The 20,675-nt window shown below is 42.2% G+C and overlaps 1 protein-coding gene across 1 annotated transcript in view; it reads right to left on the bottom strand.

The window, feature by feature from the left end:
- Positions 1-20,675, bottom strand: part of NRG3 (neuregulin 3) — a 1,803,861-nt gene that overhangs the window by 408,125 nt on the left and 1,375,061 nt on the right. The window lies entirely within an intron of this gene.

The raw sequence follows: 20,675 nt of genomic DNA, 5'->3' as shown, positions 1-20,675 counted from the left end.
AGAGGACAGGAATGCTCCAGATCGATAGGATATGACAAATTCCTGCTCTCCCTCTGTGCTGACTCTCTTGTGGCTGCCAAATGCCAACACTGGCGAATGTTTGATGTTACAACACATACATTTACAACGCATGCCTTTACAACGCAGTTTTTACATCGCAACATCCTTTACAATGCATTATTTTACATCGCATTCTACCTTTACAACACATACCATTACAATGCATACCATTACATCGCATTTAAGGTAAGTGTTGGATAGTATAGGGGTAATAATTACTATTCTAACTCCAGTGAGTGCAACAGTATGGTAAGTGTTGGATAGTGTAGGGGTAAAAATTACTATTCTAACTCCAGTGAGTGCAACAGTAGGGTAAGTGTTGGATAGTGTAGGGATAAAAATTACTTTTCTAACTCCAGTGAGTGCAACAGTAGGGTAAGTGTTGGATAGTGTAGGGTACTATGTGTTGTAATGGTATGCATTGTAATGACTTGCGATCTAATGCCTGCATTGTAGTGACATGCGTTGTGATGACATGCGTTGTAGTGACATGCGATGTAATGGCTGTGTTGTAAATGACATGCGATGTAAAGGATGTTGTGATGTAATGACTGCTATGTAAAGGTAGTGCGATGTAATGACTGCGTTGTAAAGGTTGTTCCCCATCCTGGCACCCTTGCCGGACTGGCTGTAGCGGGCACTGAACGTTTCCCCAGTGGGCTGTTAGGGTGGGGGCCAGTTTTGGGTCCCTGGGGGCTGTTTTTATTACTGGGGGACTGCATTATCGGCCCCCTGTAACAAAATCGGCTGAAACTGGCCCTTGCAAACTGCTCGGCTGCACCCCCCTCACCCCAGGGGGGGACGGCCGAACAGTTTGCTAGGGCCGGTTTCGGTTCCCAGTCCGGCCCTGCTTGCACCTGTGTTACAGCCAGTATTGTTTTTGTCTGGACTTGACCCATGGGCGGGGTAGCAGGACAACATTCACATTTTTATAAAAATTATGAAGGAAGGAATTAGGTCCTCACAGATACTGCTCTGGAAGGCCCCCTCCCTTGTGGTTTTGCTGCAAGCAGCCTATCAACCCCCTTCATCTTCAAGAAATAACATAGAAGTGGGTGTTGACTAGGGCCTCGCAGCCATGACCTAGAGGAGGCAGGGCCCATTCTAAGGGTCCCCTTTCCCTCACTCCATTACCTGTGAAGTGTTATTCTGCTTATGGAAACCAAGAGATGTAATTGATTGTAGGCTCCAAAGCATGATCTCATGGCAGAGTTTCATTTTAACTTGTCCTATAGTCCTCCATCCACAGCTTTAAAAGCCAAGCTACTTTTAAAGATGTCCTACAGTAATTCAGGAATCTATGAAGAAAAAAGTTATTTCTGAGGTCCTGCACCTGCCAGGAGCTTCTACAGTGAAATGACATGCTTTGTTCAGTTGCCTGTGTGGTTTTCAATCACTAGCATTTTTTATTCAGATTTATTTATGAGAGGTAACCCCTCTTAGCACACTTTAATGTATATTTATGGAGGCACAGGTGGTTCACTCACCATTTGCAAAAAGCTAGTTCATTTAATGTGCTCGTTTACAAAATTTCTTGAAATGGTGTGATTGAAATAGATGGCCGACTCAATGAAACACTGTTTAGCAGGCGTTTGTTCAAAACGTGTACCAGTGTTCTTTTAATGTTCCTGGTATTTGCATGAAAGATATTTATTGGTATAATGGTGATGTTTGTTTACCTCATATATGTTGCTAAACATTTGAAGTTCAGAACAATGTTGCATAAAGATAGCAGGACGGGTAGAGTGTATTCCTTTGAACTATGTGTATAGCTGTGGTAGAGTCAATTCAGGAGACAGACGTGTCTCAGGAAGAATACTAGGGAAGGGGAACAGTCAGGGCCTTATTTATGAGGCCCCTTGCGCCGCCGGAACGTTCTGTGGCTCAGGAGCCTGCTCCATATTTACGTGGCAGCACTAAGGCACTTTTTTGGCTTAATGCTGCCTCGTAAATATGCAGCTTTCTGCATTAAAGGTGCGTGCAATGGGTGTTGCTGAGGGTGTTCCCAGCACCATCCATGGCTTTTTGACACTGCCCCAGATTTATGGGAAATCGTAAATCTGAGTCAGCGCCAAAAGCATACGTCTTCCCGGAGGCGTAAGGGAGGCACAACGAGGAGAAATATCTTCATTTCTCCTCGTTTTTCCTTTTTCTGTGTGTGCTGCATTCTGCAACACACATAGAAAGTGCAAAAAGCCTCTTCTGATTGTTTCTGTTCAGGAAGGTTTCCGTTCCTGCACAGAAATAAACATTCCTGCAACGCTAGGGACCCTTGCACCATGGTGGAAAGGTGCCTGCATTGGCGCACGGCAGCCCATTGTGCACCAGTGCAAGGGAAAAGGGCAGGGATGCATCATATCTGATAGATACGGTGCAACCCTACCCTTTACTTTTACCGTAGAACAGTGCAGCAGGAAGGCCTGGAGGAGAATCCAACAGTAAAATAAGGTAACATTGGGGATAGTATGTGGAGTAGTTTCCACTGGTGATTTCATCTCCAGATTAGCACGTCCTCCAAAATGTGAAGAAATGTCTGCTGTCACCCGTATTATCATAGGGAGTTATTTACAACCCTTTTGTGCAGGTGTCCATGTGGCACAAAGTGACAGAAAGAATGTGTAAATGTATTTATCATTAAAATGGTCCGCAGGTGCAGCACAAAGTTGTGCAGGGCTGCATCAGTGACTGGGCAACTCATAGTAAATCTGGCCCCCAAGTCTGTAGAGCCACTGGTGCTTGGTGCAGAGTTCATCTTATCACTCGCGTAACGAACCTTGAGGGGGCCTCCCTGCAAGGCACCTGGGGGGGCCCCCTCCGGGCTCAATCAGGAGCCCTGCAGCCAGAGTGCTGTGTTAAGGGGGCCATGTGGAGCTTTGTGCCCCCCCCCGCACCGCGGGGCCTGCGGGGGCCTGTGTTACGCCCCTGAGTCTTATTTCGAACCTCTTGCGGAGGCCAGTTATATTTTCTCGGCTATACTTTTGTTTGCCTACTCCCATCCTCACAAATTATTGGCAAAAGACTGATACTTCCATGATCAGTCCTTCCACGAAAGTGAATGACTGAATGAACAGCTTGTTTCAATAGGTTTAACCCAAACTTAAAGCCTGATTTAGATTCCGGCGGAAAGGCAACTTCCTCACAAACATGGCAGATACCCCTATTCACCTTATTACAAGTGCATTATATGCTCCTTACAACCCATTGATCCTATTACACTTAAGGTTTCAATATGGGTCCATTTTAATTCCAGTGGGGGGTTGCAATGGTATAATTACCACTAGGGGTATTATGTTTAAAAACCAACATGGAAATTCTGCAGTTCTGACTTAATACTGAGTTGTTTTGAAATAGCACTTCTACATTTTCTAAGTACTGCAAACAACAGGAGTTAGTCATTTTTGATTTATTGGTATTTAATTTACCTACATCAGAAGAATAGAAGGCTGTGTCAGTGTTTCTGGGTTTCAAACTTGTGACCTGCTGATTACACGAATACATGTAGCTGGCAATTATAGAATGTCTTACATGGAAACCGGCATACCCTTTTCCTATTTTGTACTAAATTTTCGGTCATTGTCTGTCACATTTTCAGTCGCATAGCAAACCATGCAATTGAGTGTGTGCAATTATGGGTCCAAAGGAAGGGAATGTTTTCTCACACTGATCATGACTGGAGATATAATTAGTGGTTGTTATTGGGAAAGTCATCCTATTAGGAAAGTTGTTTTGAAAATGTTCTTTAATGAAAAAGACTGGCATGCACAAGCCAGGATGCAAATTACAGAATTCAAATTCAATTCAAATGGAAACAAGTCAAACATTTATAGGGAATGCAATGAAGCATATAGAATGCTTAGGGAGTAAATGTGTATTTGTGGAAGAGGTGCTATGAAAAGGAAGGGTAGGCATGTGGTGAGTGCCTCAAACGGTCTGACAGCAACCAAAGAATGTTGGAAAGAGTAGGGCAGGATATCAGATGCCTGTCAGCTGCAGCTGTGAGCCAGGTATTTACAATAAGATGGCTTGTAAAATCGAGAAGTGATGTGACCAAAATAGATTACTTACCGATCGAGGTGAGGGAGGAGAGAAGCAAACAGCGGACAGTAATCAAGCCAAATAGCCTCCCAAACTGTCCATGGGAGGAAGAGCAGAGGAATAAGGTGTTCATCACACAGAGTCGCTTTTGTTCCATTTTTGTCCTCTCCTATATGAGGTTCTAGACAACAGACATCGAAGCACTAGAGCAATATGAGAGTCCTGCTGCATATTAAACCCACTTGAGCAAATGTGTTATGTAAACGCTACAGTTTACTAACCTGCTTTTTAGGTGCAAGTTTCAACATTGCACGAGTTATGTTTGTAACGGATTCTGGCTTTTGTAATGATCGATTTATGCTCCTGAGAGAAATGACCACATATTTAGAAATCGATATATTTTAGCAAATTAGACATGCAATTCAGAACGTATTTTATCATAAGTAAAACGCATATTTAGAAATGCTTTTCAAAATGTGTGAATATCTTTTAGTAGAAAAAGTCAATAAAACCAAACCATCATGTAGCATGACAAACATAGATGAGAACGATGCTATTAGCAATGTTTCGCTGAAATTACATGTATTTTAAAAAATTTGCACCAAGCAACTATACTTTAGCCTATGCAGCTCCTAGGCCTGAAGCTTCTTTTCAACCTTTGCTCATAGTAAAAAGTTCTGTGCAACAGCCTAACATTGATGTCATCCTAGAAATGTGCTGACTTTAGTATTATGTTTATTTAGTTCTTTGCACCCCATCTTAAATCATTTCTATTAAGTATAATAAGCTTATTGATACTGAACAGAATAAATGACAATGTAGACTTCAAATGTTGCTGAAATATGAATTTGATATATGTTTTCACATTTGCTCACTAGCCTTTGTTTCTCCACTGTAACTCACAATGCATCTTTAGCTTAGGTTAGTGGGTTCTCATGGTAACTTTCCTTCATGTAACAATTGTACCAAAGAACTTTATCATTTCGGATGACGAGAATGCAGACTGTGGGAATCGGAAGAAGGTGCATTGTATGACTGACAACACCACCTTACGAACTGTTCTGATTGGACATCGGTGGAATGCATCAATATGAACCAATACATGTGTTGAAAAGTTATAATAATGAGTGTTCCTTGCTAGTTAAATGACCCTCACGCCTCTACTTTTCCTCTAACCCACCCAGTAGCATTGCTGCTGGATTTTCTCCTCTGCCCGAGACCCTTTTCTTTTAGACTTTTATGGTGACTTTTTTTTATTAATTTTTTGGTCAGTGCTACTGCAGAGATCATTATCCAGAAAGTTGCTACTGCAGCTTTAGAGAACTCGGCTGAGTGTCCAGAACTATTATTCAAAAGAAGTTTGCCTTTTTATTCATTGCTCTCTTCCAGCAGAACTCTTCATGGGTTCTTCTTTAGGATAGGTCCTTTAGTTAGCTTATTGGGTTTCTTAATGAAACACATTGTTTGATTTCTGATTTCTAACCTTCCTTTATATTTCTGACATTTTCTAATTTGAATAAAGATGCTTGATATTCTATTCATATAGATAATAAAGGCTTCAAACCTAAACCCAACCTCTCAAAATTGACTCAATGTAATCCTAAATGTTCATGATGTTTTATGACTTTACTTTGTAGGTGGCCCTAATTCTGTACACAGTGAAAAGGTCCATCTGATCTCCCCAGAGCCTGGAGGATTCTCCATGGTGCATATTTGTAAGTGGGTGTATTTTAAGGATGGAACAATAGAGGAGAGTCTTTTTGGGCTCCAGCACTTCTCAGGCAAGAAGGGGCTTATTTGCCTATAAAACGTAATAAAATAGCCTTCTCCATGAAAATGAATCAACAATTATACCACATGATTTATAATTATCTCCAAGAAAATTTGATAACTAGCAAGTGTGATATATTTACACATATTTTAGGGTGAAAATCTTGTTGTCTAGGTCAATGAATATAATTTGGTTTTCTGGTCTGTCATTTGAACATCATTCAAGGTTCTATCTCATCAAAAATATGCAAAGTATAGATTTTATCTACCTATAAATTATTCATTTGCTAAAGACTAACTTTATACTGTCAACTTGTACAAAAATACACCAAGATAAAAAGCAGGCTACTGAGAAGAATACACAAGTTATTAATGGAAACCGGCATGATTGCTGTGGGCCGAAACAAGTCAACGGCAGATTGTTCAGAAGTGTAAGAAGACATATTAGTCCTGTCCACTGTACTCAACAGACATACCCCAAATCCAATGCGGATTGGTTTGTCCCCACCACCTCATTAATTCTGTGCAGGAGAATAGAGTGTCAGGTGTGCCAAATTTCACTGACAGGGCCCAACTCTAGTGCTGCCAAATGCTAGATTTGTTGAATACCAAAGCTGTGTCATATTGATTCCTTCCCCTACCTCTTTCGCCCAAGACCTTAGACTTCCTATCTCTTTGTATCACTCTTGCAGATTATCACTCATTGCAGCTTTCTACCTTTGTTATTGTTTTCCTATCTTTCTCTTCTCCCCTTTCCTGCCGTTATCAGTCCTGCCCAGAGAGAAAGACTGATGACAATAAATAAACCCAGGTACCCAAAAATGTGTGCCAAGGCTCACCACCTGCAAATGCTGAAACAAATTCAGCAGTTTCTGTCCATGGAGCTAACAGCATTTGCATGGCATCCATATCCTAAATGACGATTTCCTAAATGGATGTTTTCAATTCTGTAAGTTTCTGATTTGATGCCTCCTTGGAATAGCATAGCCAATGTGGTGAACAAAAAGGTGTTGAGCTGAGGTGAAATTGCTCTAACAGTTATTTACTAATGGCCAAGCCACTCATACCCCAATAATAATGTTTTTTGTGCCACAATTCACAAACTTTCAGGACAAATATGCAAAACGTTAAGAAATTTCACAAAGTACACTTTGCTCTCTCTCACATGAAACTTGAATGCAAGGGGATAAATTGCACCTATCCACAAGTGACATGAAATGCTTGGTTCGAGGATAAATTACTTTCACAAGGCATTTTCTGCTTGAACAGGTTTCCTGCTAGATATTTTCTTCGTGATCCAGTCTTGTGGAAATAATTGGCAAATTTGTCACTTAACCTTGATGAAGTGAAAATGTCACCAATTTCACCAGAAAAATAAAAATGTTGCACTGTCCTAGTTTATGTGCATGATGTTTTGAGACTTTTGATGTGTCTTACTTGATTATTAGAACCGCAAATACACAATGCCCCACACTAACCTTTGCAGATATAAAATAAAAAATATACTTAAGACATTCCTCAGAAAAGTAAGTGTAGGTTTTATATGCTAGAATTGCAAAATACATTTTGTGCCTCAGTATTTTATCTATCACATTTATGTTCTAAATCTATTGATCTAATAAGTAGAGTTAGACTATTACCTGGTATCTAAATGTTCATCTTTTGTGTGCCACATCCCCAGATTTCAGCTTGATTTTTTTTTTCTTTTCTTTAAGACTGTTAGAATTGTGGTCTCTAGTTGGCAGGGGTATACACTCTTTAGTAGAGACCACAATCCTTGTCAGGATAAGTAAGTCACACCCTTAAATTAACCAGTGCTCACCCTCTGGTAGCTTGGCACAGAGCAGTCAGGCTAAACATAAGAGGCAATATGAAAAGTATTTGTGCACACTGTGGATACAGCAATACAGTGACAACACCACTAAATTAGAAAAATAGTCTATATTTTACAGATCAAAACCATTCAAAAATCCAATCCAGTAGTTCTCAAGTTATGAATGCTTGAAGTATGTGTGTAAATACAGGGGTGCATGAACATTCGCGATTAGCAGGTTGTATGCTCAAGCTAGACTGGGGTAAAGTGACAAAATCCCTCAGGGAATCCCCAGTGAAGGTGAAGGTTTGTCATAGGTTAACATTGAAGCAATGTGCCCACAAAGTCACAAGCAATTACATTTTTATTGATGTTAGCTGAGACCGGTATACCCACACAGTTCCGGCCGCCCACGAGGGAGTGCAGAATGGCTGCTGGCTCCTCACAGGCCCCACTGCTCAAAGTACCTTACTGGTGGGGGGGGCGTTGTTAATGTGGAAAAGCTCAAGTGTTGGTGCGGATGCACAAAGTCGAGATGATGGGGGTCAGCGGGCCTCGTGGGCGGGGTTTGCATTGTTGATTCTTTGTGGGAGTGGGGCCACCGATGTTGAAGCACATCATTGGTTTCCACATCACTAAGGTGTCTGATGCAGCCCACATCTCCGTATTACCCAGGCAATGCTTAGGGAAAGAATGCTGCAGTTTTGATCGGTCTGCTGCTCCTGGTCAACACTCTGCTCGATCGAGAAGGAAGCTCAAATCTTTGGAACCGGAGCACTGATCATTGCAGAGCTTAGCTGCAGGTCAGGTTCGAAGCACTGCCCTTTGTAGTACAAGCACTGATCTTTGCAGAGCTGAGTTGCAGGACTCCCGGAAGGCAGAGTCCGGCAGCAGTGTTGGTAAAGGCAAAGTCTTTGATGACCCTAAGACGTCTTGAAAAGGAGGCAAGCCAGCAAGTTGTAGAGAGAAGATCCAGTCCCTCTCATGAAAACGGTGGATTGCATTAGAACACCTTTTAATAATAATTTAGAAGGAGCAAAAAACGAATTCAAGGACTCATTTTAATAGTTATTCAAAATCCATTTTAATGGTGAAAATAATTTAGACTAATTATGTTGAAAAAGGTACTTTTAGAAAAATTACCTCTCACTGCCTAAAACACCAGGGCATTTCTGGCCATATTCAACTGTCTTCTGATTGCTGGTGACTTCCCTGTAGTGAGATTAGATTGATCCAAAACAAAGGACAGATGGCTTTGGTGTGAGCAGATGTTGGCCTTCCCTTAACAGCATGGCCTGGGGGCAGGACCCACGGACTAGTTACACTTCAAAAAGGTCCACCCTGTCACAAGCAGATGAACCTGACACCCAGACTGCTCCTTTCCATTCTCTTTCTTGTTGGCTTGGCTCCAACCCAGGGCGAGGGAGGAACTGCTCTATAAATGGTATGGAGTGACCTCAAGGGAGGGTTTGGCTATTATCATAGCCACAAGTTTGGATGAGCCCAGGGAACTCTGACCGAGGAAGAAGGGTCCTGTTATCCTGGATTTAGGCAGAGAAGGGCATTGTGGTATAGGTTACAATAAAACACACAGAATGTGCTGTGAAAGTAGGAGTGATTCTTTACCTCCAATTACTGTCCCCAAGGTCCTACGCCGCAGCAAAGACCTGGAACGAGCTCCCAGTCAACATCAGACACTGCACACCTTCAGGAAAAGCCTCAAGACCTGGCTCTTCGACTGATCCGGAGCTGCACCCCCCACCCTCAGTGCCTTGAGACCCTCATGGATGAGTAGCGCGCTTTATAAACCCCCTGATTGATTGATTGATTGAAGGTCCTGGACCCTTGGCTGTGGTCAGAGTGTACTCTTTCCTTTCTATCTGAAAGCTTCACTGGTTTTGAGTTTTGAAGATCGATGCCAACAACCTTTGAGACTGCCTCGCTGGATTCAACACAGAGCAGCACCTGATCGACGGCATCAATGGACTTGATGACGAGCAGCCACTGAGCAACTCTGACCACCTTCGTCCACGGCTTCACGCGGTCCAATGTCATGCAAACTCCGATCAAGTTTGAGAGGTCATGCGGTGACTCCCTGTCGTCATCAACCCCTTCCTTGAATCCAATCAGCTGCCTTGCCCAGCTGAAGACTTTTTACCTCCATAAAAAGTTTCTTCTACCTCCATAAAAATGTCTTCTACCTCCATAAAAGTTTCTAAGTGAGAAGGTAAGTTTGTGACTGGGATGAACCTAGTCCTTGTATCCGACCTGCGCTCCTTTGTGATCAGCCTTATTTCTAGGGGTGGGTGTAACTTGCGTAATTTGCTATAGCATTTCTACAGAAAATTACAGCAAGATTATGCAGAATAATGCGAGGAGCGTGACCCAGCATTTAGAGCTATTTTTCTAGTGGAAAGTGAACACTTGTGTCCAAAAGAATACCGTGATGTGCTTTGTAATATTTTCTTTATTTAAAGGGGATGAAATGCAGTACCTTATTGCAGTGCAATACTCTAAAGTGTGTATCTGCAAATAGCACCCTTAGTGGACATATTATGACACAGGGCAGAGTGACTGCAATCTCTGATAGGATGTGTCTGCATGCTCCTCTCTTTAATGGTATATTCTAGCATCATGTCAAGTGTTGGCCCATGCCATACCAATGCCCTTCAACGAAGGGACAGATTTAAACAAATACACACTGATCGAGAGTGAGACACACAAGATATTAAAAAGACAAAGGGCCTGATTGAGGGATAAAAAGTAGATTTCCCATATATAAGGGGTATCGGACATATATTATGTTAGCATGATGCATCTATACGTATACTCCCTGTTTGATATATATGCTTTTGCACGGAGGAAATTCGTTTATTTCCTCCCCGTATATCTATTGTTAAAAGAGTAGGCCGAGAACCACACAGACGCCATCTTCTGATAATATGCTCAAGCACGGGCCGTGATCACGTGTTGATCACGTGCAGTTGTCAGACCCCAGTTCATCTGAGTTACTGGTAACAGCTGAAGGTAGGCTGTTTTACTCTACTGTTCTAAGACTCAAGGTCGCATCTGGCTTTGGGGGCGATAAGCGCATTCCTGGAGGCGCCGTGTCTACACTCCCAGGCACCAAGACGAAAGGGAGTCACCCCTCCTGACCTCCTGTGTAATAGATAGTCAAGCCTTTGTACTGATCTGATGTGTGCCATATATGGTCCTTCCCTGGAGCTCGAGGGCCAACTGGTATTTTTGTTTGAATACGAGCCAACAGTCTTCTCGGCGCACCTGATGGGTGAGGGTCGGAGAGGCTCCTCTATAGAGTATTTTGTTTAATAAATGATTGAACCTTCTTCACTGCCAACTGACTGATTATTTGGTAATGGTACTGGGACTATTGGTAGGTATAGTCCGATAGTTTTTTTTTATGGTACATCATGATTACCATCTTGGTGGATGGGATGCTCCGTCACAAACGTGATGGATATGACGTCCGCCATATTACAAGTTCCATAGAATATAGCGGAATAAAAATACAGTGGATGGGCTATCCATCACAATTTGTGACGTAGTATCCCATCTGCCAAGATCGTAGTAAGCCCCAAAGTTTCAGATAACTATACTGTGCAAAAGAAATTAGAGGACATTTCTATGCCTTGCACATTCCCCACTAGTGTGTTATGATTGAACAATCAGCATGAGTTTGGTTGTGAGAATAAAACATCCTGTTGAATGCAGCTGAGCTATGCTATTTAACAAGAGTTAAGCCCTTTTTATGATTGTTCATCAGGAGAATTCTGAAAAGGTTCGCATTAAGTATTATGAAGACATCTGACAATTTTGCCTGAAAACCCAGGAATGGTGCAGTGATCTATTTTTCTAATAAAAGTACCCTTGCCAGTGATTAATGGAGTGTTTGTATCTATTCAGCAGGTGCCAGGGAGTATTTACGTGCTTAGTAACACTTGTCCAGAAGGTTTAGATTACAGTGATTCACCATTTTATTTCCTCTAAACAATAGCTTTTCTATTTGGACATCTCCACGCCTTGGCTATTGCCTGCCTAACAGTTTTAGGGCCCTCAGTAAATCCGGAATCTGTGGCCACATCCTGCTGATGTTAATAAGACTCAATTTTCTCCTTGTTTGGCAGTGAACATGCTACAAAGATCGCAGTCTCACCTATCACAGAAACAACACTATTAGCCATTTTATTCTAGGAAATTGCTGTCCGGGAGTCTATCCAACCCTTCTATGTGTGGCTTCTTCCCTTCCCACCCCCCTGTTCTCTGTGCTGCTGCCCTTTGTCCCCCCCCATCCCTCTCCGTTATTGTTGCTTGCCCCCACCCCCACACCCTTCCCCATCCTGGCTTGCTCTTCCACCCAAAGAAAGTGCTATGACATTGTACTACAGCTGGTTGCGTCATAGAGCTTTTTTCTAACTTTACATTTAGTCATGCTGCACACCCACGGTGCCACTGACAAAGCCAATAGGTCTTGCATAGGCGAGCCTATTGGCTCTGCCAATGCTTGTTTTAAATGAAGTATTTGTTTGTTACAAGGCCTCCATCGTGCTGCACTCATCTCCCAGCTGTAAAACTGTCAGTTGGCAGCCAGACATCTCAAGGTACTGTTCAGTGTCAGAGTTTTGGAACTGTAGCTGACGATTGAAGCGAATAGTGAAAAAGTGGCTAAAGAAGGAAGGCTGGAGGATGTGCAACGTGAGACCCACTAAAGCATGGGCCCCCTTCATGTGGCATAATATAAAATAATTGCACCACTCTGCATAATGCTGTGATGGGACTCTGACAGATAGTCATTTGCCCATGGCTGAAAGTGACACCCCACGATGGGTGCCCCCTGTCAGCAGAGACTACACAGGCATGCGTTACGCCCCGTTCTCCCCCGCCAAGGGTGAGTCACTTGACAGATAAGCTATTTTGACTCACCTCAACTTTTGTGGACGTTATATATTTCCATGACTGAAACTGTTCTACTGTTTTGGAAATCTAATGGTGTGCAAATGTGTTATCTGTTTGCCAAATACGTGTACATTTTAACAAAGTGAGTGTACTAAGTAATACACATTTCACAGACATCTCGAGTTACTTTTCTCCATGACTGTGTACCTTGCGCCAAAAAGTCATGCAAGATGCTGGCAGTAAAGTGGCTTGCAAAAAACAAACGGGACAGGGAAAAACATGTTCTACTCAATCCAGTCCCATGCAGGCAAACATCAATGCAAAATCTTGCATTATGTGGAATGGTGAAAATTGTGTTAATTTTTAGGATCACACAATTCAGCAATTGTCTGGGACTATTAAAGGTTTGCACATGTCTATGCCTAAATTTTGTAAGCAAATCGCTGTGAGGTGCACCAGGTGGAAGATGATACATATGCTTTAATTCCGAGAACAACATCGAAAGTAGAGCAGACAATCGGAAATGTACGAGACCCAATCTGTGTACATGGGATTACTGGGGAAGACTGATAGAAATGCATGGAAGGAATAAACGCCCCCAACATAGTTAAAGGAGACATTTGGTGACTTGCTAGTGTTGTACGAGTTCTTTCTTTCTTTGCACTCTCTTATTCATTTATGACTTTGCATAATGCACTCAGATTGTAGAATGATTTTATGGTGAGAGGCACAGAGAAAGCTCTGTACTTGCCAGAGGAAACTGTACTTTTTGTTTTCATGTCATTCAGATTACAAGAAGCAGATGTAGCCTTGCACGCGAGGAATAAACAAAAGATGAACTTCCACTTGTAGATTGATTTATTGAATGCACAAAATAAACCCATAGTGGGGTAATATTGCACTGGAGTGCATCCTACTCCAGGAGTTGAGATTAGCTTTTCTAGGGCAGGGATGTCCAAAAGTCCATGGTTGGAGATCTACTCCTGGCAGGAGTAAATATGGCATCAGGATGGGAATGGATTTTGAAACTTTCAAAATAGGTAGGGGTATCAAGGAATGAACGTCTCCACCAGTAAACAATTACCCAAATTGTAGAAACTAAAAGAGAAAAATATCAACTATACAATTGAGAAGGTTTTTTCAAATCCATGATTGTACATTCTCTAAAAAAGTAGGCATAATGCCCTTTACGTTGTTGCAGGTGCACATTCACTAACATTTCCCATGAGTATATCTAGAAAACTGAAACTGTTGCATATTTCCAGGCATACTCTGGAAAAGCTTCCTGTATACTTTAAATTGGGAAATATATATGTATTTATGTCAGAAATGGGGTCATTAATTTAGGACAGGGTGACACATGCCAACATAATAATCACAATCTGATTAATCAAAAACATAGTTTTTGTATAATCTCTGCCCCTGGCGCTATTGCCCAAGCAGCAGATTATGCCTACAGAATTCCCAATTCAATAAAAAAAATTCCATAAAAATTTTCATGAGAAAAAAGACACCAAGATCATCAAATTCAGATTTCCTAACCAAGAGATAAGCCATTGCTGCTGCTGTGCAAAAGGCATACTACAAGCCCCAATTCTCTTCGTGGCAGGGAGCCGCAGGACACAGGATACTGTTGGCTGTTTCTGAGCCAGGAGGCGCTTGATAAAAACCCACCAGGGCTCCGGCAGAGCAGGAGCTGTTGCTGTGCAAGGGGCGGACGACAAGCCCCAGTTCTCTTCGCGGCAGAGAGCCGCAGGACACAGTATTTTGCCTGTTTTTTCTGCGCCAGGAGGTGCTTGGTAGAAGCTCACCAGGGCTCCAGCAGCACGTGAGCCATTGCTCCTGCTGTGCAAGGGGCGTACCGCAAGCCCCAGTTCTCTTTGCGGCAGGGAGCTTCGGGACGCTGCTGGCTGTTTCTGCTGCAGGAGGTCGCTTGATTAAAACCAAGCAGGGCTCCCGCAGCGTGAAACACACCTGGGCGCATGCCTGGGTGAAGACCAGGCCAATAGAGGGCCCGTCTGCGCCCATCCGGGGCTGACCGAGGCTGGGCCACGTTCCTTGGTTTTGCCACAATGACTAAGGTCTTGTCTGCCTCTTTATTTTTATTATAATCTTGAATCCTGGCAGTGTCCTCTATTCTCCAGCTGGTAGTCTTTTTTCTTTTTTGTGATCTGTGCTGTACGTCCCCATTGCCCTGTTCCATGGGCCCCATATAACCTGCTGTGGGGAGCCACTCAGACTTTAAGAGACTCTAAGAGATCTGCTCAGCATCCATTGCATGCCCTGAATAATGGGCAAAATGAAATCACCTGCTGGTGCAACAGGGGGAGCTAATGCCACCACTTTAGATTCGCTCCTAATCAGGACAGGCAATTTTATCACTCAGGAGATAGCCCTGACTGAAAGAAGGCTATTACTAGAAGCAGACAGGATTAGCCAGAATTTGCTGTCGTTAGATAATCACGATATTGATAAGAATGCTAAACCTGGTATTGGGCACAGATCTTCACCTGCACTAGCACTTTATACAACTACCACTAATGTCGCCAACGGCAACGGCCGGCTTTCAACCATAGAAGAGGACTCCGCCCCAGTCGGGGCCCGCAACCAAAATGAAAAAGACTGGGGGGAAGAGAGTGACTCGGTCTCATCTACAGAGCAAGCCTTCATTACATCCAAATACAGATAAGGACAAATTGATAGACATGTTACTCCCCAGGCTGGAACTCCTGTTTAAAACATTGATAGCTGCCATATGCTCACTGCTGGAAGGTATTGAGGTGAGGGGGAGCCCTACCATAAACCCTGTGGCTGTGGAGGTCAGTAGAGAGGATGCATTTCACAAGCAGGCCTGATTCACACATGCCCCATGACCAAGTCATACTGCAGTGCAAATGGGGCGACCAATCAAAATAAGTCCTTGATTCGGAGAGAAACTAAAGGAGACGGGTATACCCAGGCCTCTAACAATAAATTGGACACCATTATACAGGAGAACGATGTGACAGGGGCAGCATCTTTAAAAGGGACTCAACTTGCTCCACTGCCCACCAACTTATCCCCAATGCACGGTGCAGGTCTTTTGACTTCCTTAGAGCTGCCCCCGGAGTCAGCGCCCCTAGTGGCTATATTACTAGGAGTTCCCCCACCACCCAAGGTTCAACAGAAACCTGAGTGGACCTCATACACATGGTTACTCATTGGTGTGACAGCAACCTAGGAAATGGGCACTGTCTGTCCCCCACAATATTTTGGCCAGAAGGGTCGACTGGGTGGGCCACAGGGTTAGGAAAAATATGGCAGGAGACTGTGTAGTAATTAATGTAAGACATCCCGCTCATGCTAAAGCACTCGTTGAGAGTACTTTTATTCAGAGCTCTAAGACATCAATCAAGGTTGTTCCCCTGCAGTACTTTTATCCAACTAATTTCTTCCACCCAATTTACCCCAGACAGTTCACCCTAAGGCCAGCTATAATGGCCCAGGCTGACACTGGTAGGTCTGTACTTCCCCTAGCCAATAGACTTGATCCCCAGCAAGAACAGGACGTACTAGATGGTAATGACTGACTACCTCCTGCTGGGGTTGAGCTGCAGGGCCCAAGTATTGTACCACAGGTAGGTAATGTTTTTACCTCTCCACCCAAACTAACTCCCGTTCTCCCAGATTCTTATTGTTTGAAGATCTTGTCCTGGAACATAGCTGGTCTTAGATCTAAAGGTGATGAGTAAGTAAGTAAGTAAATTTATTATATAATTAATTAAAATCATTGCATATGTTGATCATGCAAAAAAAGGACAGTTACATATTAATTCAGATTATGTACAATGTAAAAAACAATGTTCTAAAAACCAGAGGATACTATACAATACAAAAAAAAGGTTACAATTCTTAAAATGTGCGAGTAAGAGAAAATTGTCCATCATCAAAGGGGTAGTCTCTACTTCCCTGAACCATTTGGGAATCTAATCCTGGTGTTCATTTCTTGGACCGTGTATTATTTTCGATGTCTGAAATTTTATACAAGTTGCCGGTAAATTTATCTGTTTAGCAAAGATGCCTTTTTTTTTTCTTTTTTAAATATTTAATCTTTTCTCTGTAATGTTCAAGAATTTTGTAAGGCAGCAATTTAGTTGAGTGACGGTCGGATTGAAACATAGAAGTACTGCCTGTCTGCAGGACCTCATGCCGCACTGCTTAAAAAAAGGCTTTAGTAGTGATACCCTTATGTCTTTCAATTTGTCACATATGCAGATAATGTGGATAATGTTCTCTTCGCCCAGTCCACATAATCTACATTTATAATCTGGTCCTCTTCTTTTCCATGGCGGTAATAGAGCTTTTATAGGCCCAACCCCCAGTCTTAACTTCAGAAATTTTTGTTTTGTATGAATCTTTATTCCTAGATTTAGGTAGGTTTGGGGTTTGCCGTTTTTATAATTGTTAAAAACTGTCCATCCGTGAGCTCGTCTTGATAGTGCTTCCTTGTCTAATGCGAGGGAGATGCTTCTTGTCGCTTTTGTTGCTAGCTTTTTAAAAGCAGTGTGAGTCGCTGAAGTATTCCATAGGTTCTCTAAACCTAGTTTCCCAATTGAGTCTTTGAGGTATTTGTTAGTTGGAGATTTGCTGGTTCGTGTTATCTCTGTCCATAAAAGGTTGTTTAAAGTGCCTTTTTCTGCTTGTCTGATTTTATGCCAGCTTTTTACAAAGGCTCCCATTTTCTCCACTATTTGGTTTTGTACACCAAATTCTAGTCGAAGTTGGGCCGGAGAGACATATCTAGGAAGTTGGAATATTGAACGGTATGAAGTTGTTATTATATTGTTTAACGTCATGGCGTCTCTTCCTCTCATTTTTTCACTCCCATATGAAATTGTAGGTTGGAGCTTAGCTCTCAATATTTTTAGGAAAGGCTCCAGAGAGAGGTCTGGCAGCAGATTCTTTAAAGGTTTGAGTGCCAAACAGGCCGTCATCCCTTTTCTCCTTCAGGTCTCCAGCTGTGGTTTGCATGAGTTGTTGTGGTCCAGGAGGATACCCAGGTACTTATCGGAAGTTGCTTGCTGTATTCTTTGCCCATCAAGGTACCACCTTGGCGTTGACTTTTTATGGTAGTTGACTGCCATGATCTTAGTTTTTGTATAATTTATTTATAAGATGTTCTTTTTTGAGAATTTATTAGTTGTATCCAAAAGGCTTTGTAGCCCAATAGGAGTGCGACTGAGTAGGACTAAATCATCGGCATAGAGCAAGTTTTTCAAGGTTTTTTCCTCCTAGCGATGGACCGTGAGATGAACATCTGTCCAATTCTTCAGGCAAATCAGCCATAAAGAGGTTAAACAACACTGGTGAGAGGACACATCCTTGCTTGAGGCCTTTATTTGTTGGGATTCTTCTGGATAATTGAGAGCCTTCTCCCAGTTTTATCCTAATCCACGTATCTGTGTACAGGTATCTAATTTGATTCAGGAGTGGGGAAGGAATCTCCCATCTTGCCAGTTTGATCCAGAGTGTATTGCGTTCCACATGATCGAATGCTGCTGCATAGTCTATGAAGCAGAGATACAATGCGTATTTATTCTCTCTTGCGACAGGGCCATGATGTTCGTTGTCGTTCCTTGGCGTTTTTGAAATTCAGTCTGCGTTATGGGGATGATGTTGTTTTCAGCTGCCCAACTTGTTAATTCTCCCAGAAGGATCCCTGCGTAATATTTGGTCTCTACATCTATCAGGGCGATCAACCGATAGTTGTTTGGGTTGTCGCGCCCTCCTTGTTTATATATCGGGCTTACAATTGATCCCCTCCAAGAATCTGGTAGTTTTGTAGATGTTAGAGCGTGTCTATAAACTGGCTCAAGAACTTTGCTCCAGAAATCGGGATCTTGTTTAAATAGCATTGGTGGTATTCCGTTGGGACCAGGTGCTCCTGTTCGCCTACCTTTAGCTATTTGTTTCTTGATAAGTTGTAGTTCTATGTCAGGGTTCACCTCAGTTGAGATCAATGTGTTTGTTTTAGTCAACTGGTCTTTATTCTGTTCTGGCAGATAGTGATTTTCGAGCTTTACCTCACTTGTCTTATTTTGACTAATAGCTGAAGCTATTATATAGGCAGAGTTACTACTTGCTGTACTTGTTATCTGAGTTTCCACAACTAGTTCTGAATCGTTAAAGTGCTTGAATAGATAATTATTCCATGCTGCTTCCGTAACATTGGAACTAATCCCGTGGTGTCCTGGTCTCTGCAGCATTATGACCTTTTGCCAGAATTTGGCACTGTTTTTCTGTTTTGCATCATAGTGAAGTAATGCCCAGGCTTTATGATCTTTCTCTTGCTTAGCTGCCCATCTCCTTTGTTTTAATATTTTCCTTGTTTGCCACAAGGTATTTTGCAGTTGCCAGTTATTTGGGTGTTTACGTAGTTGTTTCAATGTTTGATTTATAAGTCGTTTCAGTCTCTTGATCTGAGGGCATTTCGCTGTTTTATTGGGGGTATATGCAGCAGGCTTTTCCTTCTTGTTTGAATTATTTGGAAATGTCTCGCCAAGAGATTTAGTGAAATTGGACCAGCGTTCTAAAGGGTTCCCAGCCTCTTCGTCCATTTGTGCATGGAGTTGTTTCGCGGTAACCGCTATTACATCTATATTTTCCGAGTTGCACCTTATTCGCTTGAAGTTAATGGTACTAATTTGGGCTATTGTTGCAGTTGCTGAAAATTTCTCGGCTGGATTTGCTCCCAGGGTTAATTCCTGGGGAAAATGATCGCTAAGATCGTTACTGCCAATCTCAAATGCAGTTATATTATTGAAGAGACCTAGGCTCACAAAGGTATAGTCCAAGTATGTTGAAATTTTGGGCGTGTGGAAAGTTGCCGCCGGTGGCTGATCCTCGCTAAAGCGGCCATTCACAGCCCTCATATTACGATGTTCCAATTCCTGTAGAAGATATTTAGCACCACAAGTCGGTTTGATGTTGGGGCCGGAAGCTTGCATTGGTATGTCCCAAGCACCTGATATCTCTTGTATAAAATCTGAAGCTTGGGTCGTTTCTATGAGGTGCATATTGAAATCTCTGGCAACAATTATGTGGTCCATGATTTCCTCTTCCATCAACCTGTCTAATTCAGCAGGAAGTTCTGCGATTGCTTTTTTCTTTTCTTTTGGGTGCAGATAGATGTTAATTATTATTACTGTCTGCATTTGTTTATCTATTTTCAGCGCTATTTTTATGGCCTGCACACCATTTGGTGGTGATATTTTATTAGTTACTGGTATTGTCTCTCCGATAGTTGTTACAGAGGTCAGTATCGATAATCCTCCTGAGCTACGTCCTAGATTTGAGGTCTTGGTTGCTGGAACAGAAAGTGATGCAAATCCCTTCAAACTAAATAGTTTCTCTTTCCAAGTCTCTTCTAGAAGTATTATATCGAATTTTTCTATGTAGCTCATGAATTCCTGATCTGACGTTTTAGCCGCTAGACCATTGATGTTCCAGGTACATATTTTTATTCCGCTTTGTTTAGTTTGTAATTGGTGAGTTGTTATCAGATCAGGTCATCTTTTAGACTCTATTGTGAGTGCACGATGTATTCCTAGCCAGTTTTTGTTTATTAAGAGTTGTGGTTGAGTGTGTTGGGGCCCTGTAGTAGATATTGTAGTTAATAAATTCTCATCTCTTGTAGCTCCGGGACTTCTACTTCTTGCGCCTCTCAGTACTGAATTTATTGTCTGATTTAAATTGCTTATTCTATTTGTTAGGAAAGGAGTTGGATATGGTGGTTTTATGACCAATTCCATGTCAATTCCCCAGTTTTTAAAGCATTCCCTTTCCTGATAGATTCTTCTTGTGATCTCAGAATTTTGCAATTTCGTTCTAGTGGATTCTGAGTTGTGGCTGTTTTTTGGTAAAAATTCAATTGATAGTAAGTCAGAAGACGTGATGTTTTCTAATTTTGCGTTGGAGTGTAGGAGCTGTAGAATGTTCTGTCTGTTTAGTATATCCATTGGGCCTCTGGATTTATATTGGGGATGTAGTATAATGATGTTCGATTCTATTTTATTTTCGTGTTGATGGTTATCGTAAGATGAAC

Source organism: Triturus cristatus, chromosome 1_2, assembly GCF_964204655.1.
Source record: "Triturus cristatus chromosome 1_2, aTriCri1.1, whole genome shotgun sequence".
NCBI classification, from domain to species: Eukaryota; Metazoa; Chordata; class Amphibia; order Caudata; family Salamandridae; genus Triturus; species Triturus cristatus.
Note: the sequence above shows the minus strand (reverse complement) of the source record. Positions and strands in the feature narration are given on the sequence as shown.